The 27,380-nt window shown below is 37.2% G+C and overlaps 3 long non-coding RNA genes across 6 annotated transcripts in view; 2 read left to right on the top strand and 1 right to left on the bottom strand.

The window, feature by feature from the left end:
* The window catches only part of LOC111927919 (uncharacterized), a 29,492-nt gene extending 4,551 nt beyond the window's left edge, over positions 1 to 24,941 (bottom strand). Inside the window, exons 1-4 of one of the 2 annotated variants that reach the window (XR_015286847.1) lie at positions 24,856 to 24,941; positions 15,390 to 15,449; positions 9,590 to 9,667; positions 6,404 to 6,637 (exon numbers count right to left, since the gene is read on the bottom strand). This is a non-coding gene — a long non-coding RNA (uncharacterized LOC111927919). Of the gene's footprint in view, positions 1 to 6,403; positions 6,638 to 9,589; positions 9,668 to 15,389; positions 15,450 to 17,159; positions 17,228 to 24,855 lie in introns of those variants that run through there. The other variant, XR_015286846.1, reaches the window with a different exon arrangement.
* Positions 1 to 27,380, top strand: part of LOC111927918 (uncharacterized) — a 65,221-nt gene that overhangs the window by 23,614 nt on the left and 14,227 nt on the right. The gene's annotated exons all lie outside the window — the stretch shown is intronic.
* LOC111927920 (uncharacterized) lies at positions 7,449 to 11,987 on the top strand. The gene is made up of 3 exons (XR_002863831.2): positions 7,449 to 8,132; positions 9,468 to 9,537; positions 10,448 to 11,987. It is a non-coding gene; the product is annotated as an uncharacterized LOC111927920 (long non-coding RNA).

Genomic DNA, 27,380 nt, shown 5'->3' with positions numbered 1-27,380 from the left:
CTCTTAATGAGAACTTGGGCAGTGTCTTATAGCAACACAATTGACTTGTTGGGAGGTTTGCATAACACCTACCAAAGTAAATTTCCATCAAGATGTGGTATTTACACACTTCAGCATCACACCTTTTATTTTTTATTTTTTCTTTTTCTTTGAATGGGTAATTAACTTTTTTTCCACTAATAGAACAGAAGTTCTGTAAATCATTAGATTTTTATAGGCATTAGAAATAACTAAATAACCTCAGAATAACATCCCAGTGTCAAAGATCAAATATAAATTTGACACAAGCTTAGAGGAAGGACCCAGCCAAAAGTAAAGCTTCTCCATTTTAGCAGAAACCTCCAAATCTGACTGAATAGTCTGAATAGACCGAAATGTTGGTCTATTCTTTCATAATCAATGAAGATTTCAATGATTGTCAACACAGCTTCTGTGGAATTTTAATAATTGTTAAATCATCAGCTTAAGTGAGCTAATGAAAATGCAGTAAAAATTGAGGAGAAGGTAAGGCTAATGAACTGAGATTGATCCTGTAATTCACAGGCTTTATCCTGAATTTGTTCAACCCTGAGAAAGAAAAAGTATAGAATGAGAATTTCAGATGTAGAGTAGAAATTCTGAGTTTCTATAGTGCTGCAGTGCAGGACAGTGTAGCTCAAGCTGGCTGAAAAGCACACAGAAGTTGGATAGAAATATTGCAGAACATGGTGTAAAAGGTTATTAGAGACCTCAGTAAAGGACAGCAGGAGAAACCTCATTATTGTGGGCATGTGAGTTAATTACAGTAAGGACAGCATGCTTACAAATATAGGTGGACAGAGCAATCAGTTGGCCTTTCTCACCCATCACTGTACCAGGAGCAAGGCTTAAAGAGGTATCTGGTATCACTGGCAGCACTGATATTGCTGGGGCTACAAAGGTTTGCTCTCACTGGTCACTGACACAGCTATTAGCTGCGCCATGAAATACTGCTGGCTTTGGTGGTCTCAGCACTTCCTTGTTGAATGGGATCAGAAGGATTTGTAAAGGGCTGAGAAGCTGCTGGGTTTTTTCCAAGCTTGGAGGGAACCAGATGACACATGCTGTGATTGCCCATGAGACTGGAGAACGAGAAACCTGAATTGATTGGACAAAATGATGTCAATTAAGCATAGGGGAATGTATTTGTTGTGCTCAACTATGCATTTAAATTTAAATAATTGAACATCAGTACAACATTTTGAAGAACTGACACTAGTAAATCTAGTCTCCAGAATGTTCTAATTAAAGTTATTTTAAATAAGACTTACTAACTTTATATTTTAAATGTTTCCTGTGTTGACTGCAAGATCTTTTTTCAGACTTTTGTTTATGGTAAACTTGAGGTTTAATCCTGTATTTTATTTTTTTGAAATACTGTTAAACAATGGATCCCCAGGCTCTGTTTCATGAAGAAATTAAGGTGAGGTGCAGAAAAAAAGAGCTGTAATAAATGTGCATAATATAATCTCCTGACTCCTCCACCATTTCTGTCATACCACAGATATTTCTGGATACTGTCACAGCATCTGTGGAACCATATTCCAGCTGTTCTCAGACTTTCCCATTTCTGGAAGTCTGCCCCTCCTTCAGCTCCAACCACAAATGTCCACACAGTAGAAATCCAGTCATTCTCCAAGAGGTCAGTCAAAGATTAACCAAAGATTACCCCAGAATGTCTCTGTTATTTTTTCACTCCCATCTAAGGACCTTTAGAATCACAAAGTCAGACATGAATTCATTACTTCAAAGCATGACACCAGCATTTTTGTGGACTAGCACTGATAGAATTGTGTGTAAAGGTCTTTTGCAAAGTTACTAAGGTCTTTAGCGCATGCATGTCCAAGCTAGAGGAAAATCAGGATATCAAAATATGCAAACCACCACATTTTAATAAATCACAAACCCCCCAAAATTAAAGAATGAACAGGTTTTCTGACTTCTTTAAAATGTAGGCAACTTGCTTGATGACAATCAGCAGTCCTGTCATTTTCAGATGTCATCAGCTATCTCTTGCTGCTGCTTTACTTCAGGTTTGAAGTTCCATCTGCTCTTTGCTCTTTTTTGGTTTGAAAAAAGATACCACCATGGTGTCTAAATACTTGGGAAAGCATTCTCAAAAGACCCCAAAATACATGCAGGATACTTCAGATTTTGTTTAAAAAGAAAGAAAAAGGAATAAACCTTCAGAGTCCTGTTGGAAATTTGTATGTCTGTATATATTTGATTCCTCATGTCTTTAACCTCAGCACTAGTACACAGAACTCCACTGGATTCTAATTTCCGATAACAGTTAGTGAGTTAATATCCCAGTTCAGTTTTACACTATTACATGTTGAGCTTACCTTTATGTTAATCACTAGAACACATGCTATGTTGCTTAAATATGTACATGTAGAATGCTTATGTGTGTACCCACAAAATAAAAAAAAGGATAAAAAATTAAACTGCTAAACCCAAACTGTATTTAAATCACTAACTTGCCCTACTCCCTAGTCTACCTTAGTCAAGCTTTTTAAAGTTGCTTTTTTATGGTAAGAAATCTGCTTTTGCTGCAGGATTTTTAAATTTTTTTTTTTTACAAGAGCTCAGGATTTAGCTAATAAATACAAAATAGCAAAAAATCCTAATGCAACCCAAACCAAAACCCCAAACCCCAAACTGGTTCCTGGAAACATTAATGTGCACTGGTTACACACTAGATTTTAGACTTGTCTGCAGCAGGGAGCATTTTAGCTTGTAAAACTAAATAGTCCACTTCTGGACTATGCCTTTCAACAAATTGTCTAAATTTTCTTGTTTCCTAAACTTTTCTTATGGTTCAAATTGTTTTGATTCTCATTCATGTAAGTTACTTTTCTGATTCTGATTTCTGTTCAGACTGTTATCCATCTGAAAAGAAAATATTTCATGATCTGCTAAGCTCATCATTATATGCTATTGGATAAAATGGAGGGATTGCCACAAGGCTTTAAAGAAAATGATTATCATTATCATTGTTGCATAAAGATAAAAACTAAGTAGCCTTCATTATGGAAGGCACAGAAAATCAATCAATTTCTCCATTATCATGCTACTGAGAAGCATTCTAAATGCAGCTTATTAGGAAGTGTCATTCTCATCCCTAAACCAAAAAGACAAGAATAGAACCAAAAGGGGATACTGATAAGGGGAATTATTTTCCTGTGCAATTAGCAGTGTTATTCCCTTTTGCAAGATGACTTTGTAGCCATGAGTTCATGAGGAGTTTTTCCCTAAGAGATTTTTTGATTATGTAAAACATCCTATGTAGAAAGGGCTAAAATAACAAGAGATTCACAACTCTTTGCTGATCTTTAGCTTACTTCTGAAAAATAACATAGAATTAAAAATCCCTTTTCTTCTACCTGTCTTATTCCACAGCAGACTTTCTGCTGTAGATTTAAAATCAAATTTTTTTCCTCTTTCTTCCAGAAATTCAATACTGATTTTTAAAAGGAAAGTGTTCCTAAACTAGCTAATCTAGGGGAGGGAGATTCAACATGATAAGCTCCTTACAATATGATCAATGGCTTTGTGTAGAAAAAGGGAAGACTACATAAGCAAAGTCTAGGATAAGGGGTAATATTACTGGGAGGATTACTAAAATTATCATGATATTTAGAGGTTTCATTTTGCTGCTTTTGGGCCAAAAATTAATCTTTGTCCAAAGAGCCTGACAAGGGATACTGGGGTGATGAACAAGCAGATATGTGAGCAATTATGGTTGCTTGCAGAAGGTGCTTTGATTTTTTATTTATTGTGGTGGTGTTTTTCCTTATTTCCTTGACAATAAAACAGAAGATAATATCTAAAAACTTGCTTTAAAAAAATTTCATTATTCTTTATGAGCTTGTTCTAAATAGGCAATGAAAAAGAGTAATGGTTATTTTCCATGTAGATAATCCAGGATTAGAAGAGGTGTAGGAATACTGATCTATCATTTATTTCAAATAAATTAACTTTTCTGTATAATTCCTTATTTATTTTCATGTCTCAATGGTTTGTTACATTTAATAAAAAGTGAAATCAGTACAAGGTGTTTGAGACAAAGTGCATTTGGCAGTGTCTCAATAATACATATCTAGAGAGGGGTGAACACAGCTCCAGTCTGAATAGGTGTAGGGGAGTCCATATATTCATGACTGAGTTGCACAAAGGATGAGCTGAATCATAAAGCACTAACAGGGAAAAAACTCAATAATAAGAATAAGAAAGGAGTGCCTAATTGGTATAAAATTGGTATAAATAGGAATGGAAGTGGGATATAGGTGAGAGTGAGCTGTGTTGAAGTCTCTCTCAAACCCTTCTCACCTCAGCCAGCCCCTTATGTCCCAGTACACACTGAAGGCTTTGGAGTATGACAGCTTCCTGATTTGTCTCCCAGGCTGGCCCTTATAAAAGGCAACTCCTGTGAGGTCATAAAATCCTGGGGATATGGGGCTTTAAAACCATTGCCAAAGTTATGTTTGGGTCAGATAAAATAAAGAAACTGCTCCAAATCCACTCTTGTGGACCTGGAAAGTTGTTACGCTGCTCATGGTGTGAGGTGGAGTGCTTTGAAAGAAGGTGACATAGAATGCAGAATCATGTGTTGTTTTCATCAGCAAGCAGCCTTTGATGCATATTTCTCCTACATCCACCCCTTAGGTAACAGATAATTGTAGAATGTATTTAATTTTGGACACATTCCATATTTACTTGCAATAACTGCCCTGTGAGACTCATTAATGCTTTAAAGCTTCCTATTAAATAGAAACCTCACAGTACTTTCTTTCTAATAAAATAAACTGAAAGGTGAAAATATTTTCTGTTTGTTTTTTAATAATGAATGTGTGCCTTAAAAAATTACTCTTAATTTGTTGGATTATTTTAGTTTTATGTCCTTTCAGAGGCATGTAGATGAATAATGAAAAAAATAGCAATAAAAGCAAACAATAATTATTCATGCTGACCTGAGGCATTTAAAGAAATAGAAGAAAGTCTAAAGAAACAGATTTCCTATAGTGCTACTTTCTTAAGTATACTAAGGTAATTAGCTTTAAGAGGAGATAATTTCAGTTCACTGAGGGTGCTCTTTTAAGTCTTTCTGGGAAATTTGGATTTTGCACTGATAGTAGTTTTAACATGTCACACTGGAGCCAGAGTGAATTAAAGTGAAGAGCTACACAGTCTAAACAAATAGTCCTTCCCATGATCAGAAGCCTGACAACATAACAGCATAAATTATGTCACATGCCCACAAGTAATGCAGGAACAATTAAAAAAAAAAATAGCAAAACCTCACTGCAATCCATAAACAATACCTGATGTCTTTTATTGAGCTAACATTTTAAGCTGTCTAATTTTACAATTTATCATGTTGCATTCTTACTGGTCTTAAGGAAATAAACAACAAACGTTGCCTGTTCTGTGATGTATTATTTCTTCTGATTAAAAGGTGACATAGCAATTCTCCATGAAAATAACTGGCTATATCCTCAAAACCAATGAAAAACAGTTCAGTTCTTATCTCACTTTGAAGCATAGTTAGGATAGATAAATATATTTGTTTCTGAGAAGGAATATTTTAGTAATTTATTTTACATATTGAAAATTTCTATTTCAATCTCATTTGTGTTTCCTCTGCATCTCTCCTCTACAACCATTTTTAAATTTCTTTTCATGCCTTTCTAACTAAGTAAGAAAATAAAGTCTCTTATTACTGCTTGCTGTAAGGATCTCTCCCACTTTGGCATGGTTATTCTCATAACTGAATATCCTAGATGTGGGCAATCATAGATGGAGAATTAAAGCACAAACTGGTTGAGACTTCTGACTCAGCAAACAAATAATCTGACAGTGTTTTGGGCATTGCTACCTCCCTGACTCTACACAGGTGTATCTGCTATCCTTCTGTGAGGCCTGTGTGCTCCACTAGAAATGTTACATTTGACCTCTCTTAGTTCAAAGTCTTCAGTGGCACCTTGAGATAATATCTGGAAGATGAGGGTTAGGTGCAGGCAGTAAGTGGCAGCACACCCCAGCTGATATCCCTGCAAGCAGATGCCATTCCTCCCACGATGCTGCTGTTAGCCCACCAGCAGTGACCTCTACTCAACTGCAGCTACAGCAGGAATGGAAAAAAAGACTTAACCTATTTTATTTTTTTTTTCTTTCAAGTGTATGTTGCTACACATTTTTGTTGTTTAAGACGTGTTCTTCTATTGCACTTTTGACTAAGTGCAAGTTGAATGTTTAAGATGATTGCAGTGCCTCTCATCTTCTATCCTGTTCTTTGTACCTACAGACAAGAGCACTTGATAATGACAGTACCTTCATGACTGCCCTGACAGGATGGTAAGAAGAAGGATAGGTTTTCCCCTACCTGAGCAGAATTTAAAGATTACTGTGTAGCACATGTGCTTCTCAACGTGAAATCCTCCAACTGGATGATGCAGATAAGAAAGGGTATTAGATCTTTTCACATATCACTTTGTGCTTTCCCAGCCTCAGTTTTCAGGTACTGTTTTCATGGATATTGTTTGTTGATCCCATATGCATGGTCAACTACAGCTCTGGAAAGTGCTTTGAGAATTTTCTGCAGAAGCATCATTAGAAACTGCATAAAGAAAGAGAAATCACAGCGTATGAGTTTCTCATTGAGGATGTAGATACTGTTCTCAAAATTGCCTGGCTTGGTACATAGCAGAAGAGCTTTGGTATTCAGGTTTTCCAGAGTATCAGTACCACAGTGGCAAAGCTTAGAGTCTTCTATTAATCTGGTTTTTTTATCATTATTTTTAATATATAAACGTTAAGGATCTATTTTACTGTTTTTCTGACTCTGACTTCTTTTATTTTTCGTATTACACTGCAAGGAATTGTTATTAATATCTTCTAATAAAAATTGCATTTGGAAAGGATAAATGAGAGGTGAAGATCCTTACAATAGCTAAAGAAGCAGTAAGATCTTAGTAGGTCCATGTTGTTTTCCTTCTCTACAAAAATCATTGTAAACAACATTAGGCAATAAGTTAGTTGTATATTGGTATGGCTCCATACTAATCATGGAAGGCATTTTTCAAAGAGAGAACTAAAATATTAAAAGTCTAAGTGAATTAGGTGCCCATCTCATTTTAGAATGACCTGAGCATCAGGAGCAAACATTTTACCCAGACTCCTAAAATCAAGACCAGATGCCTTTCTAAACACTATGCTGTAATTCAACCATATTTTTATTGGACACAGTACAGGAATTACAGGGTGAAGTTCCATGGTTTCTGTTATGTAAGAAGTCAGGCTACAAGATGGCATGGTCCCTCATGTCACTAAAATCTCCAAATAACTGAAGATGAAATCACATCTGATTTGCTCAAATTTCACTTCCTGGGTTCTTGCGTTGTCATAGTTTCGCTCCATCTCCAGCCACTGAAGCAAGTTTTGGGGAAATTATGTAGGCAAGATTTGTATTTTTAATGTAAAAAACAAGGAAAACCCTCAGAACTTTGGAAAAACCTTCCTGTGAAATTTCCACTGTCTTCAATGTGCTTATTCCACTTCAGCATTGAGCTGAAGGGAATGCATATCTGTGTTTTTGCATTCACTCTAATGCTGTAATCACCAGGCAATAAAGCGGGGAATTTATGCTGGGTTGGTATTTTAAGCATCAGCTTTATCAGAAGAATCAAAATGCTGATAAAAAGAAATAGAATCTATTTCTGGAATAGAACTTCTGTGAATCTACAAATGGTAATGTGTACTGAAAAACAGAGGCCTTTCTCTTATTCTCAGGTTCGGTTATGATGGAATTCTCTTTTGAGTGTGGAAAATATCTTCTCATTTTCAGCACTCTAGAAGCCAAGTACTTGAAAGAGTCCAAGTGTGTTGAAACTTCTGAAGAACTCTAATGTCAAGAAAACCTCTGCATGTTAAACCATACTCAACTATAAAACGAGTTTTAAATGTCTTTTCTGTTGGGCAAGATCACTTGAATGAAAGAAAACTGGAGATGAGTCCTGTCTAATGTAGGATTCAAGAACCAAAAAACTCCCACCACCTTCCCAAAAAACAGCCCAGAGCAATCAGCTTCGGTGGGAAATGGAAGGAAACAATAGGTATGCTTTGACCTCAGGACTGTTTTTTCCTTCATTAGAAAACTCTGGTACCCTCTGGTGGCCAAGCAATAAATCTGTAGCCCCGGAGCCAAGATGACATTCCCACGGATGCTGACATGCGAGCACGTGAGCAGCTTGGAAGCAAGAGCCGCGCTGACTTGAGTCCCCTTAAAGAGCAAAACAAAAAATACCCATGAAATAGCATATGAGAAAGTGCCAGTCAGGAAGAAGTTTCAGGCTACCAAGAGAGTGCTATAAAAAAAAAAAAAAAAAAAAAAAAAAAAAATCTAACTAAGATATTTAGCACTAGGTTTTTATTAAAGTATTTTAAAAATATTAAGCCTCTACCTAAGGATTTTAGATTTTTCAGAGTATATTGTAGCAGTGCTGTATAATGACTGCAAGCGTGTTTTGTGTTGTGTTCCTCTTGTCATTCAGATCAGGACTCAGTGCTGTTAAACACAGGGAGCGTGGCACATCTAGTACACTGCTTAAAAGTCTAAAATGTGCATATGCATATTTCTTTGAAATGGAATGATACCCCCTGTTACATGAGCTCGCCTCTAATCAGATATCAGTGAAGTTTAAACTTTGTTTTATCCATTTAAAATGATGTGTATTTGGTGCCTTACAGTTCAGGAGGTTAAAAAGGTAAATGGTTTCATGTATACCATAGGCCTCTGCTAAAAAGAGGACAATAATGATGAGCCAGACACTTTTTCAGAGGTGGAAATTAACTAGTTAGAATAGTTAATCTTTTGAGATGCATCTCTGGCATTAAGTGGATTCTTCTCATTCAGCTGAAGGCACAACAGCTGGATTCTGTCATCCCTGACTGGGGCGGTCTTGTTAGTGTAGGATGACCTCTGGAGCACTAACACAGATAATACTGGCACCTCTCTCCACTCTAATCAACTACCAGTCTGAGCAATTCTACAGGAGATGGGGGCATTAAGGCCATATTATTCTAAACAAAATTCATTGATGGTAGCAGAGTATTGTGACAGCAAAAGACAGATTTTACCTTTTTTCACCAAAGGTTTTTAAGGCTAAATTTGTGGAATGGTCTGTAAAAACAGCACAGCTCCATATTTTCTCCCTTTTCTTAAAGTCATATTTTGCAAAACTAGACTGTTTGTGTCAAGAATGCCTAAGCTAAGACTCTCACAGTTTTACTGCTATATATAAAACTGTTCATTGCAACCACATATCGTTAATGTGCTCTCTCTTCGTCTCTTTCCTCTCTAGATTAGGGCTGGCAGGAAATTTTTGGGCATTTAGCTGGAATGTGAAGGGCTCAGCTTCAAATTACTGTTCTCTCCTGCCCTGTTTCAGAGCAAGGCATTGAAAAAGGATCTTCTAGGTCTGAACTGACTACTCTTGTGGCTGGACCAGTGCTGTTTTGGTGAGAGCTCTTATATTTTAACCATTTTTAAAGAAGCTTCATAAAAACTCACCTCTTCTCATGATGTACATAAACATTCACTGAGAATATTTCCTCCTGTAAAGTTTTCAGCAGCAGCTAATACAGCTAGCTATACATGAAAAAAAAAAAAAAGGCAACAATAACTATCAGTAGTTATGAAAAAGCAAAATCAAGGTAGATAACTTTGTTGAAAGGGATTCATTTGCCAAATGCAGGCATTTGGTGTCCTGCATCACACTACTTGCAGAACATAGGCATGCTGTTGATAAAAATGCACCAGTGCATCACATGCAAAGTAAAATATGTTGATTTTACAGGCAGCGACGATTCTGTTCATCCTTAACATTTATGACAAAATTACCAATACCCACACTGTCAACTAAGTTGAGTCTTTTCCTGCACTTCTATAGTAATAACACTTGCCCTCAGAATCCTTGGGATAATGGAATGCTGCTGCCTTGTGCCTGGCCAATATAGAGGCTTTGGATTTGGTTGTGTTTGAGAGTGGCTTCAGTTGTGTTTGGGAGTGTTCACCTCTGAAATTCAGATCCTACAGCTAAAAGCACAACAGAAATGAATGTCTGCATCTGAATTAGGAGGGTTTACATTTACTTTACTGTCAGTGGAGAGAAATCAGGTATCATTTACCCCCCAAAATAATTATTAAGTACTTGACAAATCCTGCCTTTGATTTTTCCCATCAAATGAGAAAAGAACAGTGATCAGCTGTGAACAATTTCGGGTGCTTACTTGCCCACAGTCCTTCATGTCAAAGATGGGAATAAGACCCAAATCTCCAGGGTAGATTTGCTTAATTGGAGTAAACATTGTGTTGCACTCTCTGTTGACAATTTTATTGCAACAACACCAGGCTTTATCTGTCATACAGATGCAGTTCTCTGTTGGGAGGCAAATGAATTACTCAGTGTTTGAGACAGGAGCACAAAGCATCCCTGCAGTTGAGGATTATGCCATGACAAAAACAGCCATGGAGGTCAAATGCGCTGTTTCTTTGGTGTGGGTGGAATGCCATTGGAGAAGTGGTAATGTATAATTTCTTGAGATTTTGAAAGATCATGGAAAATGAAAGCCTGATCCTTTAGAAATACATCAATACTACTGGACTTCTTTAGCAATCCTTTGAACTAATGATAGCAGACAAAGGGAGGTGTCATCCTCTTCGTCATTTATCTGCCTGGTGCTTATGTAGCCTGTAATCCTGATGTCCCATATCCCATGTGAGTTTGCCTGCTGCAAAGAAATTCTTGCTTTTCTTGTAAATTCTTTCAAACCCATCACAGATTTTGCAGCTTTCCCACTCTGCTGATTAGAAAACTCATGTTGGCAGATTGCTTGGAGCATGTAGGTGATTCGGTGATTTTGTATCTTTTGCCCAAAGAAAATTTGGTTCTTCCTTTGTTTCTGATTTTTCCCATCTTCTTCTCTCTGTGATTTCTTCTACTGTTTATATTACTTGTATTAACCCCATCCAAGTGGTTTGTTCTTCCCATTGTTCCCTGAAACCCTGGCAATTCATTTTCCTGATTGGACGTTGTCAGCAGGGGGAGCATCAACAGCACAGGAGACTTCCACCAGGGCTACTGGGTCTTCATGGAGGAATGGAGTCAGACTTGAAGACTTAAAGACAGAAGTTTGGCCATCAACAAGTACATCAAAGACAGTTCCATACCCAGAAATGTTGACTCATATGTAAAAGATAGTGAGCTCTTCATATTTACATGGAAAAAAAAAAAAAAAAGCCAGCCTGATACATGTCAGAATTGCCATAAAAAAAAAAAATGAAAACATGGGAAAAATAAGATCGTACTTGAGGTCTTTCTCAAATTATTTGGAATTATTTATTTTAGATATTCACTTTTTTTGTTGAGTTCCTTGTCCAGTGCTTCTCTGGAGAGTGATGTAGTTCTTTGCCGGCGCATTTCAAGGCTATTAAATTATGTTGATATTGACCAAATGAGAAATAAACCAATTTTGATTACACTGGCATTGAAAGAAAACAACTTGGGCAATCTCTATTGTCTGGACATGCTGTACACTTGGCTGATTCTTTCCTTTAGTGAGTCATTGTTTTCTGGTAAATCCTGATTAATGCTCCATGCGCATTTGTGAAAATCTCATCAGGCTAGGTTGTTGTAATTAGCGCAAACATCAATATGTTGTCAACATATGCCAAAACAAAAATGGTTGAAATTAAGAATCCAGCATTAATGTATACAATACAATTTATGAATACTTCTATAAAATTATCATTAAATATTTTAACACAAAAAATTACAGTAGCTAGAGATTTAGATAATTCACTGTAAAGATGTTACAAGGAGATACATGTTTGAACAACTTGTACACTGAGAGTGGAATGAAAATGTAAGTTTTAAGACTAAATTAACTCTGACTATTCATTAAACAGAAGATGAAAATAAACTTTTAAGACTCTCTAATCACAGTGGAGAAGAGAAACCTCAAGTTTTCTGGAGTGATGCTACTGGGGTGTATAAGACTGTGGTAGGATTTGCCCCTCTGTTGTCTGAAGTGTGCAATTTGTCTTTCACTTCATGCCTATAGCTATTAGTGAACTATTTATAGGCAACCCAAATGTCCCTGTGACTGAATTCTCTGGGAAGCTTAATGAGGCAGGTATCTTTTGAATGCATTTAACTCACACCCATTATACTGCATTCAGCCATAGCAAATTTTTTTTCAAAGTAGATATAGTGCTGGCATATATACAGCCATTTAGGTGTACATTTTTTTATTATTGCCTAGTGGGTAGAGTGTTCTTCTACATTTAATTTCTCCCTAAACTTGTGGGACTTCCAGTTTATCACCCCACAGAAGAGGGCCTGTCCTGGCTAAGGAAACTCTGTGATACTCTTGTCTCAGAGCAGCAATGAATGTTCAGGACCAAGACCAGGGACAGATGAGAACTGGAGTTAGGTCTCACAGCTGGTGCCAGCCCTATTCCTTCTCAGAGGAGATGGGGAGATCCCCTTTTCCTCACCACAGCTGTTTCCTGATCCCTGAAGATAGAACCACACAAGGCTTCCAGAGCTTTGGCATGGGCAATGCAGATGGTGGGACTGTGATTTTTTGGTACCAGAAGATGGTGTAGGTAGGTACCAGCTGACTGATGTAAGTAGAGACCTTCTTTGCCTATGTTTGGGCCCCACCCTAAGTGCTTCTTGTAGCACAACATTAGAACATGCCACAGTTTTTAAAAATACTAATCCATTTGGTTTGTAAATACAGAAGTACTGTTCTTGCCTACAGAAGGACAGAAGTGGGTAGACTAGTTTGCGATCACATAGGAAGACTCCAGTATTGCAGTCTTGAATTTTTGTTTCTAAGCCCTAAGGCAGACCCTAAACAAATGGATCCTCTTTCTTCTCTGCATGTGCTTGATATTTCTCTAGCAAACATTGTAAAATTGTGATTTTCTTTTCTCCTAGGCTGCTTTTCTGCAACATATGTATGTCTTTAGTTCTGCAAGTTAAGTAGGTACAGTTTTTTATGCAGTAAACCAATTGGTATATATAGGATTCCTATGTTTAAAATGCCTTTGAAGACTTGTCCAAAGCTCACTGAAGCCAATGACATCTTTGTTTAATTTCAATGGAATATGAATCAGGATGTGGAGTGAAGGAGAAAATGTGGTCCTGCTTCTGCACTGAGAATTAATGCAGGCATCCTTGAAAGTATAGGACGCTGTTTGGTTGTAGAAATAATGAGAGCATATGGGATCATGGACTTAACAGAAATGGCTGTTTCACACTTTCTGAAGTGTACAGTATAGTCTGAAGCAGTACCTGAACAAAACTTCAGCATACAAAACTTCAACATCTTCTCTGAGAAAAGAGATTTTCTCACCAAATTTCCTTCTATCTTGAATTCAGAAAAACTGTAGAGAAAGTATATCTCTCTATTAAAAATAGATTTAGATATATTTAAAATAGATTTATTGTAAATAAAATTAAAATAACAGCCTGAGTTTTGCCTAACATAGCAATGTTTTAATTTGTCCAAGAGCTGCTATTTGTGGAATCATAGGATAATTTGGGTTGAAAGAAACATTTCAGGGTCTCCTAATCCTATCTCCCCGAAATAAGCAGGGACATTTTCAACCAGATCAGGCTGCTCAGAACCCCATTCAACCAGACCATGAAAGTTTGTAGGGGTGGATCATCCATCATCTCTTTGGACAACATTTTCCAGTGTTTAATCACACTCACAGTCAAAAATCAGTTTCACTTTTTTTTTTGTCTGAATCTACCCTCTTTTAATTTAAGACTATTATCCCCTGTCCTATTTCAACAGACCTTGCTAAAGATTTTTTAATTACTGAAAAGCCATAATAAAGTCTTCCTGGAGCCTTCTGTTCTCCAGGCTAGGAAGTCCTTATTCTCTTACCCTGTCCTCAGAGGAGAGGCACTCCTTTGATTATTTTTGTGACCTCTGGATTTGTTCAGATAGGTCCACATTCTTCTAATGCTGGATCCCAGAAGGCTGGATGCATGCTCCAGGTGGGGTCTCATGAGGATGGAGCAGAGGGGCAGAATCTCCTCCCTGGCCCTGCTGCCCACGCTCCTTTGGATGCAGCCCAGGACAGAGCTGTGTTTCTGTGCTGTGAGTGCACATGGCCAGGTCATGTCCAGTCCCTCATCCACCAGCCCCCCCAACTCCCTCTGGGCAGGGCTGGCCTTAAGCCCTTCATCCCCCAGCCCGTGTGGACACCAGGGGCTGTCCCAACCCCGGTGCAGCACCTTGCACTTGGCCTTGTTGAACCTCGAGCTTCCCCTGAGGTGAGCTCAGTTGAATGGAGCATGGTGCTAATAGTGCCAAGGTTGTGGTTTGATCCCCATAGGGGACACTCACTTAAAAGCTGGAATCAGTGGTCCTTGTGAGTCCCTTCCAGCTCAGGATATTTTGTGATCCTCAAGTTTGTCCAGGTCCCTCCCAATGGTATCACATTCATTTTTAAGAATTGTTTTCAAGTTTAACAAAGCTACAACAAACTGAATAATCTGTTAAGCACACACAGTTAAAAACATTTTGAAGTCCCCTGGACAGATTTGCCACTAATTGTAGCAACAGTGTGTCCTGTTAATTAAACAGAATGATTCAACAATTAGAAAGTTTTCATGGGTCAGTTTTTGGACTGATTTTAGAACAAAAATGGAGGAAAACCCCATGTTCTTTAAAGTAATAGAGGTATGAATAAACTCCACCATTTGTCAATGTCTTGTTATTATTAGCAGGATAGTTTAGTTTTTTAAAAAACCCACCTTTCAGAGGTGGCTATTTCCATTTTATTTTTTTTTTTAATCTGTTAAAATGTGTTGTCTTTGAAAAAGAATTTTTAAGTGAAAAGAAAAATTATAACTACCATTTCAACTTCATCACAATCTTCAGGGATTTAAATTTAAAATATCTGCTTTTTCAAAATTTATTTACTGTAAACTGTAATACAGGAAAGCAGATTTGGCACAAAGTGTTTTGTTTTGACCTTAAACAATTTTTCTAGAGAAGGGAAGAAAACGTTCACCACTCTGGAGAGTGAATACACGATGGGCTACATTGAAGTGCACTCATTAAAACCACAAACCTTTCCACTGCTGGCAGCAGTTCACTCCTGATAAATACGAGTCCATTGCACTGTGGGTGCAATAGTGCTGGGAGATTGAAGAACCAGCTTTGAATTGAAAAAGACTTGAATGTGAGCGAGACATTTTTCTGATGAGATGGGATCAGACAGAACTATTATTTTCCTTATTAGCCTTCAGTATCTTCTGAAGCCAGTACTGTTGCAGACTTACCTGTGGTTGAACGGCACTCTACTTTCACTGTACATCTGCTCATGGAGAAAACACAAATTGCTGCAAATAGAAAGAAAATGTATTTCTGATAAACTATAGCCTTCTCTCAAACACTTCCTGTTGTCTTCAGAGCAAACCAAAAATTTCATCATTTTTCTTGACCGTTAAGTTATTTGAATATTTTTCAGCTTTCTCAATTACCCATCTATCTCAGCAATCAGTCTATTGTTACTGAGGAAATACCCTTCAAAAAGCACATTAGGGACGTCATTTCAGTGATTATTTTCTATGGAATAATGACCATTTTGTTTCATTAGTGGCTTTCTGGTTCTAATCAGACATTTATTTTTCACATTCCCCAAACAAGGTTGCCCAGCATATGTTAAGGGAGCTGTGTGTGTACCATATGGCTAAGAAGAATAAATGCTGTATGAAATGGGGAGAGTGAAAGAGGAAGAGTAATGTAATATAATAGATAATGAATTCAGCTACATTATATGATTTTAGCATTGTGAGGTTGCAAAGATGAACGAGCACACATGGACTGTAAACCCCAGCGATTTTCACTTTCAGTATTCCAAACTCAAATTTCTTTTCCCTCATCTTGATCAGATGTCTCTATAGACATAAAATGACAAAGAAGGAAGGCTTAATTCTTGGATGGAATTGTACTGTTTAACTCCAGTTTCATTTGAGGTAAAGCTCATTAAGTCCAAATATGTGGAGCTGAAATCACCATGGAGACAGGCCTGGGATGTGTGGGCATTGGGGTACATTTTCTGTATTGCAAAACAATGTTCTGGTAATTTCTAAGTAGCAAGACCACATACTCTGGCTTATGCTAAAAAAATGTAGGCTCCAAAATAAACATTCCTTTTAGAACTTGGCTGGACTTCAGGAAGTGAATTTTCACATTGCTCTAATCATCTGCTATTAAGGTTTGAAGTCCGTAAGAATCCTCAGCACAAATCCCTAGAATGAAGAGCCAAAATAAAAACGTTTTGATTTCCTAACCAATATCCACAATTTTAAAAGTGTGTTCTGGAAAATAAAATGCTTGTTGGATGATACCATGAGATAAAAAAGGGACATTTCAAGCCATAATTTAGCACAAATTATTATCTGATCTTAGACCTATTATTTGGAGTTTGGCAGATTCTGCGATCAAAATCCCACATAATACCGAAGTTTTCAGACTACATATTAATAGTGAAATGTGCATTTGGCTGGGCAGCTCTCTGATTTGCTATCAATAGAAATCTGGACAAATTATCTGAATGAAAGCTGGCTCAGACCTAACTACCTTGATCCACACACAGCCTTGTCCTAATAGTGCCACATTTCATAGGTGTGTTAATGTTGAAAGTTAATCATACTGAATGCTCACACTTCTACTTCTGGCATGTGTATTGTAGTCAGGGCTGTACATCATATACTTTCTGTAACCTTGCTTACAAGGATTATAACTTACGATTGTTACAGCTGCAAGTTATTTAATACCAATACCTAAAAGCTGTGCTCATTAGGCTCCTAACCCATGTCTCTCCCTGAAAAGCATATTATCATAGTTGGCAATATCAATAATTTTACTTCGAGTAAGTAATACAGCTCTGCCTCGATTTTATGATTTAAAGGTAGTTACTGAGAACCCTTGAGTTCTTAACATATAATTTAGGATCAGCTAAGTGTACACAAGACCTCACTTATTGGAGAATCAGAGGTGTATAAATACATATTAGTTTTTCTTTCCAACTTTTGTTTCAAGTGTACCTGGTAGATTTATTGCTTGACTGTGCTTCGGTAGTCTGACTCCCTGTGGTTATTTCCAAAGGTCTGCACACAGGAATATACCCTTACTGTTTTGTTGCAAAAGATTATGACATCATGGATGTTAAAGAGAGAATGAATGATGTGGTTAGTCATGCATTCAATATATTACTAGAGAGGGGGTTGTGTGGAAACATGGCCTTTCTGTCAGGTAGAATAAATGATATATATAATTTGTTTTGTCCTTCTCTTAAAAGAACAAGGGAAAGGAGATAATCTGTCTTAATAAGGGCATGCTTAGAGTATCAACCAACAAGAAAGTAATATATTCTTAAACATCCATATGTGATCTCCTTATTAAATTAGGATGTTGAGCTAAATTTAAAGTATCAATATATAAATCAGTCAGTCAGTTAAATTAGCCAGTTTTATACTGATAAATGGGAGTTAATAAAGCAATTACTTCTTTCTGAACCATAAGGCTCTGGTTTCCAAATCAGTTGTATGAGTTATGGATTACTGACATAATTTACAAGTTTTCATTTACATGACTTATACCCTTGATTTCTGAGGAATTAGCCCTTTATTGTATTAAAGGCCCAACAAAACAGCATTTACGTAACATTATGGTTGGAGCAAAGCAACAAAACTCTCTGACTTCTCAATTTATGGTGACAGTGTCCCTTAGTCTAGCTGCTGTTGTTCATAACATATAGAGAGTTAAGGACAGAATTGTTGCCTTAATATTGAAGGTCATGACTTCTCAATGTGTGTGTCGTGACCTATGTTCTATACCTGTTGAGTTTTGCCTTTTCTTTCCCTCAATTCCATAAGTACACACCACTAGCAGGCAGTTCTGCACCTATGCTGGCCATTTGCTATGAAAGAGGTGGTATTAAAACTTGTCAGTGTATTGCCACATAACCTTCACGTTTTCTATTTTTACGAGGCTTAACTTTGTATAGGTTGACGTCATTGAAGGATTGGAAATGATTACAATGTGAGCAAGGTCAAGCTTGCTTAAGGTGTGCCTTAAATAAATTTTCATTTTAATTTTTCACACACTTTTCTCTTTTTAATGCTTACTGCCTGGTATTTATCTTATTATTTTATTCAGATAGAAGTAACCTGTCTCTTGGGCCACACAAGTCTTGAAAAGCTGCACAAACTAGCCAAAGTCAGGTAGAATTTCACTGGATTCCGATCAGTTCTTTACAAAGCAGTTCTAAAATTTAAGAAAGGTAATGATTTGCAGATTAAAACCATTTACTATCCTCTACCATGTTACTCATTGAGAGTACAGTAATGCTGATGGCAATAGCTGGTATGAGAGAGAGCAATAAGGACACTTAAGGAAGACTTCATGATGCATGCTGATGGTTTCTGTGTAGCTCAGTTCATTCAGTGTTTCAAAAAGGAACCCCCCAAAACCAACTAACTAACCAACCGACAAAAACCAAACTAAAAAAAACCCCAAACCAAGCCCTAAGTCAATAAAATCATAGTCTGATTGAAAATATAATTTGTGTCATGAAAAAAAAATAATAAATGGTAGTGATATAACAAGCTGAGAAATCAAACCTGAGTATGTAGTGCCTGAGACATCCCAGATAAAGGTAAGGAATGAATAAGAAGGTAGACAAAAAAGTCAGGTAGAAACCAAGGAACCAATGGCCCATTATAACAGAATTCTCAGAAGAAACCCACCCCCACCCCCCCAACAATATGAGAATTATATGGCCAAGAGTAGGATTTCCCTGAGACCTGGCCTAAATGGCAGACTCTGTTTTACAGACTAGCAGAATTAACAAGGGCCTGGTGGAAGAGTAACTCTAGTCTTCTTATTTACTTTGTTATATTTACCTTGCAGGCAATTCAGAAACTGGATTATCACTAAGAGTGGGATGAACAGAGAGATAGTCTTTCATCCCCCCCAGCATATTTCCATTCAAATATCAACAACTAATAGGTAGGCAAAGCTCAGAGCTTCTGTCTTTCTTAATGACATGATCAGTGCTGCTGTGTGATGTGGAGCTAGTAAACTTAGCCACTCACTATAAAAGAACTATTTTAATTGATAAAAGGAATCTTCCTATGACAAAGAATTTTATTTTTTCCTCACTGGAATGTATTGAAACACATAAATATTTATTCCCATAATTATTATACCTGCCCAGTACATCATATATTTTAGCTCTCAGTCCAAGCTCCAAACATTAATGATCCAAACAGTAACTCATGACAGAGACAGTCAGGTGGTCATCTCCCCGGTATGTGTTGGAGGCTAAGTGTTGTTTTCAGATGTCAGACTGTATAGAAATGCTTGGAAGGAGATATGATAATGGGTTTCCTTAATTTTACCAACATTTACCTTCAAGTCTTGGCTAATACTTATTGTGCTAAACAGCTTTGACCAGAGCAATTTGGCCTGCTCTGCTGGCATTAATATTGTTGCAAGGTGTCAATAGGTCTTCCAGTTATAGGCAGATAGGTGTTACCTACACATGCCTGGCTAACAGAAAGATAAATGGATTTACTGTAAAATAGGATATATTCGTAGTAAAATATCAAAGTGTCTTAATAAACTCAATTAAAAAGGCCAATTTTTGATAGACCTAGAAGAAACTGGTTAGACTGACTAAACTATTTCACTGTTGACTCAGGAGCAGCCAAACTGCTTCCATTTATACACCTTTCTTTTTGGCCTCAACAAAAATGAGAGTTATTTAATTATTTAAAAGAAGTGGCATTTTGGCAGAACTTCACATTTCCCTTCAGTCATCTATAAATTTATGAGATTTTAGATAGCAGAACTTCCCTTAATATACCTTCCAGGATGTTAAAGAAAAGCTATTTGTTTACGGTATACGGAGCGATGCCAGATCTGGCTAGTCTGGAGGCAAGATTTTTCAGGCTTTTGATCTGCAGGCTCTGGTTTCCAGAATGTTGAGATCCATGCTAAAAAGGAATCTGGTGTACAGAGTCTGTTCATTGCATTGCCACAATTATAAAACAGAACCAGATAAAAAGATTGATAAGACCGGATTGAAAGTATGGAACAATGACTGCAAGAACAGTGACCTAAAGGACAATGGTCTATATAGAGGAGGTATGACTAAAACAAGAAGTATGGGGAAGAAGTGAATATGAGATCTTTATTTACTTTTTCTTCACACAAGAACTCAGCACATTAAAACAGTTTCAAGAGAAGGCCTTTTTTCTCTCCCCACATAACTAAATGGTGGTCATGGAGTACTGTGGTACAGAGTTGCTAGCCACGCACTGCTAATGGAAAGTAAAATATGAAAGTATTTGGAATCAAACAGTACTGAACTAATTCCTGGAAGACAGATATATCAGTGACTTTTAAACATGTGGGAAGTTGCTCCATGACTGCTAAAAGTGGGGAGATTGTATCAGATTTTTCTGTACTTGTTTTTTATTTCCCTACATGAGCACCATTGGGGGTGGGATACTGGGCTATACAAACCATTGTGTCCATGACACTTTTGTCATGCTTAATTTTCAAGGATTTAAGGGTAGAAAAATTCTCCTTGGTTATTATTGATTATTACCTCATTCCGCTAAACTGTCCTTCAGACCAGATCTCCTTCTTGCTTTTCTGGGCTTCCTTCCTTTTCTCCATTTTCTTCTTATCACATACACACCTTTTAGCGTTCTTATTAGAAGGACATTGCAGATGGAAGGAACCTAATTAATCTATTGAGTATTGATACTTTGTACAGCCATGCCTGGACTCTAGAGTAATTTTTCCTTTAGGGTAACTATTGAGAATGATTATAATGCTGCCATGTCCATTTTATTGACCAGATAGGAACTAGATTTTTCATACCTGATTGTTCTGAGCTAGACTGATTGTTTGTGTGTAACTTTTGGTTCTATTCAGCATAGAGGATAATGGTTCTAAACAACCACATGACCATGACAGTTAATGCAAGCAAAAACCAAAATGCTTACGGTTTTGAAAAACAAAGAAAGGAAGATAAAATTCAGTCTGCATATACTTAATATTCTCCAAAATGTTGCAGTTTGAATAGAAGGCTCTTCCAGCTCTGAAGCCATGATGTAATACTTCTAAATTCCTTTGAGATGATTAGACTGGCAGTTTAGCAGCTATCATTCAAGATAGACTAGCATAATAATGATCGCAAATAACTCACCACACATCGCTTCTACAGCTCTTTGTACAGTATGGTTCATATTGCTGTTATTCAGCTCCTACAGGTGAATTTGATGAAGTAAATCTCAGAGAATAAGTACTTAATTCTCTTATACGTGTTAAAGAACACAATCTGATGGGTTTTATTTTTGTTGGGTGTTTTTACACCCAGTTTGTATTTCTGCCTCTTCCTCTGAGGTTATATTCTTTTATATAAGCATGGAGTTTCATGTATGAAACTGGAGAAACGACAGAAAAACCTCCTAGGCTGCAAAGATGTAATGGAAAATAAGCTTATACACTCATCTTTTGTTTGGATTATCCTGAGACATTTTATCATGGCACAACCATTGTGAAGATTTTGGTTGATTTCAGCCACCTGGACTAGTGCAAGTCACTCCTGCCCATGGCAGAAGACCTAGATGATCTTTAAGGTCTGTTCCAACCCAAGACATTCTAATATTCTGTGATTCACTTTGCTTTCCCTGGAGGAGCTTGGGTGCCTCTCTTTTTGTCTGTGCCACAGACAAAATTTTTCCCTCCATGGAACTCACTGGCCAGCGCAAGCAGACACCCTTCCCTCTGGAGGTAGCACTTTCATGGCATGGCTGTACAGGCCATACAGGTGCCAGGAAGGTGCAAGATCCCAGAGGGATCTTCCTTCTGTTTACCTATAGTGGACCCTCAGGTGCCATTCCTGTCACCTTTGCTGAACCTCCTCTCTCCAGGGAAGATTTATATTCTTTTGATATTGAAGAGTTAAACAAGGGAAAAAAAGACTTTCACGCTGCCCTGTAAAAATCATGTTTTGCTGGCAAACAGCAGCAAACTTGCTAGGCTTTCTTCATTAGAGCCTTGCCATTTAAGCCATCAGCGTCATTTTGTGAGGACATCAAACATGTGTACACCAGATGCTGGCAACACAGAGCAGCTCTAAGGACCTGACTCAACTTAACAATAATCTGCGGACAGCGGGTGTGAACCTGAGCTGGGCCAACACCTCATCAGACTGCATGGCTAATTGATTTCAAAATTAGAGTTGGTATTTCTGAACAATAATCTTAAAAGGCAGCAATAAAATACATCAGAATCCTTTGAGCTAGCCAAGCTTTCATCCAAATGGCTTATTACAAAGAGCTGGCACACCTGAACTTTGGCATAGACAAATAAATCCCAAAACAGTAAATGGAAACCACATTTGGCACTGGAGGTTTGTCAAGAGAAGTTTGTAGTCATCAGGAAACAAGATTTTGGATTTTTTTTTCCTTAGTGGCAGGAAGTCATTCACTGGATGTATTTTATCCCAACTGCTGTGATTTTTGCAATGAAAATGTAGGTAGGGTTGAGGCTCTTTTATATATATATATATATATATATATATTATATATATATATATATATATTTAACTTTTCACAATCTTCAGGATCCCAGGAGCTCTAAAAGCACAGGAAGGGTTACAGTTATCCCAACAGTGATAACTTAATTGCATCTGTCGGCCTCCCTCTTTGAACTTTGAACTGCTGTTTTGTGGCATCATGATCCAAAAGGATTTAGATCTGACTTTTGTGTGGCTACAATAAATTATACCCAAGTATCTGAGCAATGCCTGGAATCTTATCTTCAAGGCAGGATGAGGCATCTCACTTAAGGGATGGTATAAATTTGGAATACAAATCTCTTTGGGTACTAACATTTCAGATCAGGTAGAAAAGACTGTTTTTTCCTTTGCAATAGATTGAATTAAAGGAAAATCAAGAATATTTAAATAAAGCCATTAATTTCCTTAAACATTTTCTGAAAAAATGGCTCCTCAGAACAAAATGGGACTAATCCAATCTTTGCACTCAGAGGCTGAACTGTGCAGTACCTGAAATCCATTTGTATTCAACATCTCCATTGTTTATAAACAATTTTATATGTTTGAATTTGATGACTAAAGATGTAGCAGTCTAGAGGCAATTGCAGCTTTCATCATTGATTGGTCTAGGTGAAATGTAACTGACTGCTTGATTACTAGCTTTTTGTTTAAATATTAGTGGTTAAGTTTTACCATTCTGACAGTCTCAGGTTGAGTTTGTGATAACTGAGACATTTCTTTTTTGTGGTTTTGAGTAATTCTGTTCTGTACCATTAATATTAATGTTAGCATGGTCTCAAACTTAGCTCAAAATGTGAGTCTTGATGGTATGCATTTCATCTTCATAAACAGTCTTAAGACAAGTACTACTACAGAGTTATTATATGTTACTATGCCAAGGGATATAAGCAGTCTTTTCGTTATGGATCTGACAGATGTAGCAAGCTCAGCTTACTCAAGTCAAAATGTTGTCTTTTCTTTTTGGTTTATGTCTAATTACAATTTTCAGGCATGGCCTGATTCTCATCTCACTTACAATGTGGGTTTCCAGATGTATCCCTGGATTTTCACAGGGTTATTCATAATGAAAAATTGGTCTGTGATATGCCAACTTTCTGATTATCCAGGGCCCAATTCAGTTATACATGTTTAAAACAAGCCTAATTCTATTAGCTGCGAATCTGTAGTGCTGTGAGCAGATAATCAGACCTTGCAGATTCATCTTACCCGTACGAAAAATTTTGCTATGCACATTATTTCCAATCTTGCCAATATATAATTGTGTCTCCTGTAGGCCAGGCATATGAGAACACCTTTTAGTCAGGTACTATACTTTATCCATGATTAATTTTAGAAATATTTTCAGTTGCACAGGTTTGGGGTATGTGGGGAAGTTCACATTTTTACCCATTAATTAACTTAGCAAAATTTAGCATTAATTAGCAAAAGTTATTCTTCTCTCTATTTCAGTCAAGAAAAGTGAGCTGAAATAATGGATTTTTTAAAATAAAAGACCTCATCTTATATTATGTTCATCTTGGCCATCTCACATCCGTACACATATTGACTTAGCATCCAATTACTTAGCCATTAATGATCAATTCATTTTTTTGGTGTTAAAATAAAGTATAAATTAACTAAATGTCTTACGTGCAAATAAATACTAATGGGCGAGATTCAGACCTCTCTTACTTCTGCTCAAACAGCCTCACTTCAGCAAGGGCTGCAGAGGTGCAAATGTGGACAGATTTACCTCTACATTTTGCACTGCTCATAATGACACTTCCCTTCGCATGTGCAGCATAAAATCAAGGACTTGTTTTTGTAATGCTGAATAAGGGATTGACATTTGTAACTTAACTCCAGCACATGGCTCTCCATGTTTTGCTCCTACTTCTACAAGTATTCATATGTAAAGCAAAAGAATACATCAAAGTGACACAAGCAGCATAACAAGAGCCTGTCTACAAAGTCCTGCGCCAGCTGGGACTCTTACATGGTTTAGATTAGAGTCCAGAGAGAACTGAGGCTGGACCACCACAGGAGAAAGAGCTAGGGGACACTGCAAGTGTTCCCATGCACAGTAATAGACAAACACCTGGGTCAAATTAATCTAGGCTTATCCACTGTGAAAATTCACGGGGTTTAATGGCTTTCCTTACCTGTGAAGGGGTGGTCTACTTACAGGACTTCTGTACTGAGTCTGATGCAGAGGGGCAGATTGCAGATTTCTGTGTGTTAAAGGTCAAAATCTATAGTAAGAGGCAAACAGGTGGGAGTTACCACTCAAAAAAAAAAAAAACAGAAAAAATACAGCAAATATATGAATTCCTCTGTTTCCATTATTTTTTTAGTTTTGGAAGGTAACTGAGATGCTATTAAATCAAGTTCCAAGAAAAAATTATATTCATTGGTTATGAGGAAAAATAGTCAACTGTATTCCTGTTCTATGCTTCAGGATTATTTCATTCTAGAGAAAGATAATGGAACACGTGTGATGTTTGTATTTCTGTGGAATTACTTTAAAAGCTTTTCCCCTGTTTATCTCTTAGGCTACTCTGTGCAGATGCTTCATTACAAGAAATTTTTCTATTTTCTCAAAGTTTGCTTGCTCTCTATCTTCCTTTCATGTCAAAATATGGAGCAGGATTTTGCTGTACTTGAATCTTCTTCAGCTAGGTCACAACAGAACCATTGGAGCGGGGATATGGACCCACTCATTTGCAAAAAGAAGCTTGGCTGTATCTCACAGTTTTAAGAATATGCTTCAAATATATCGTTAATCCCATTAGCTGCCATGCATAACAAGAGGTAATCAGCAGGTTTCCTAGCTCTAATGCTGCAGTTAAAATAGCTTTGGATTAGGGTTTGTTTGTTTGCTCTATCCATGCATTACTCTTTGATAACAATGCTGCAAACACAACTGTGCTTGTCTTCTATATGGAGATGGATGAACTGGCTTTCTCCGAAACAAGGCCAGGAATTCAACAAGATAACATGAGGGAAATCAGAAAGTAACTGGAATTTTTACAGAGCTTCTTCTACACTGTTAGTATCTCCTAAGGTTTTTGTTCTGCTAGCTGGAGCAGCTTCCTGGCTTGGTGCTTACATTGCTGAGAGACCAGGGAATATCTCTGGCTCAGCTGGCTCCCTCAACAATACAAAATGCTTTAATGTGGCCCACCACAATTAACAGAAAGCTGTGTTGTCGTGTACTGTTCTTGCTTTATCTGTAGTGATAAAGCCCCAGTCTTGCTGCTGCAGGAAGAGAGTTGCCTTATCATGATAGGTAAGGCAAAAACTTTTCCAGAAAGTTTTAATGCCTGTTAATTATTATATTTACTCTGACATTGGAAGACCTACTTCTCTTTGAGTAATTAAGACATAAGATTCGCTTCTTGTCTTTAGTTTCAAATAAGGCAATCAACCTAATACTAATACAAAATACAATACTAATACGAAAAGTAAAAATGAGGCAAAGGGATGGAGCAGTTCTACAAAACATTAATCTCCACTGTCAATCTGTGGATAGTCAGAAATGGCTAAACAAATGTGTTATGATTTGGAAGAATAAAGATTTGTGGATTGTAAAATAGTATAACTTAGCAAACTCAAACCCCAACTTGAATACTTAAATCTTTAATTGCCCATAGAAACACATTATGTCTGTAATGACTTATGAACGTATATTTATCCAGAATCTGACCCCTAAGGAGAGCATTGAGGGACCATGGTACCATTGCTGGTGCATAGGAAATTCGTGAGGAAGGACAATTTCACAATTCCTAGTCAGGGGAGAGGGGAACACTTAGAAAGTCCCACAACCTGACAAGCACTGCAGACCAATATTAACTACTTGCACCATGGCAGTCAGTTGAGGTGATGTGATGGTCCTCGGGGAAAAGAATGGAAGAGATATGCAGATGTGTAGCTAAAAACATCAGTATGTTGTTTTTTCACTTGATTTCTAAGCCTTGACCCTTACAAAGTTACAAATAAAAATCCCAAAGGAATAGGATGAAGCAGACATGACAACAGTTGTGAAGAAAATAATTTGCAATACTCGAAATAGCATTAAGGAATATGATATATGGGTGTACCACATGAATAAAACATTACATTGGCCTGGAGTTCTTTCCTTTTTTTTTACCAGATGTTGCTTGCTAAATCATATGGATACTTTCAGAATACATAATACACAAGGCACAGACTGTTAAAGGCAATGATGATATAATATTAATCCTTCTGGTACTTCTCCAGTGTGTCTGTTTGGCTCTACTCGCCTTGAGCTCACACTGATGGGAGTCAAAGAGACATTGAGGAAAGTGAAAGCTGCATCTCTCCCCATCAAAAACTACCTGTGACATAGGGTGGCCTGAGCTCTCAAAACAATGTCAGCAAGCTGCTGGTCCAAAGGAAAGCATCTAACAGAAGGACAGTGCCTTAACAAGCATGATAATGACTTTTTGCTAGGATGAGAAGGGCAAAATTGTAATTTCAATACCTACAAATTAATTGTTTATATTCTACAAAATATTTCTAGCTACAGTAAAATTAGTCTGTGCTCATTTAAGACATCTGAAGATCCTGATGGCAGTGATGAAGAAGGGTAAAGAAAGATATAGTTTGAAAGTGAAGTAATGTACAAAGACACAATAATTAGGACACCAAGTTATCTGATGTGCAG

The sequence above is a fragment of the Cyanistes caeruleus genome, chromosome 5 (assembly GCF_971803275.1).
Source record: "Cyanistes caeruleus chromosome 5, bCyaCae1.hap1.1, whole genome shotgun sequence".
Classification (NCBI taxonomy): domain Eukaryota; kingdom Metazoa; phylum Chordata; class Aves; order Passeriformes; family Paridae; genus Cyanistes; species Cyanistes caeruleus.
The sequence above is the reverse complement of the archived record's forward strand: the minus strand, read 5'-3'. Positions and strand labels throughout refer to the sequence as shown.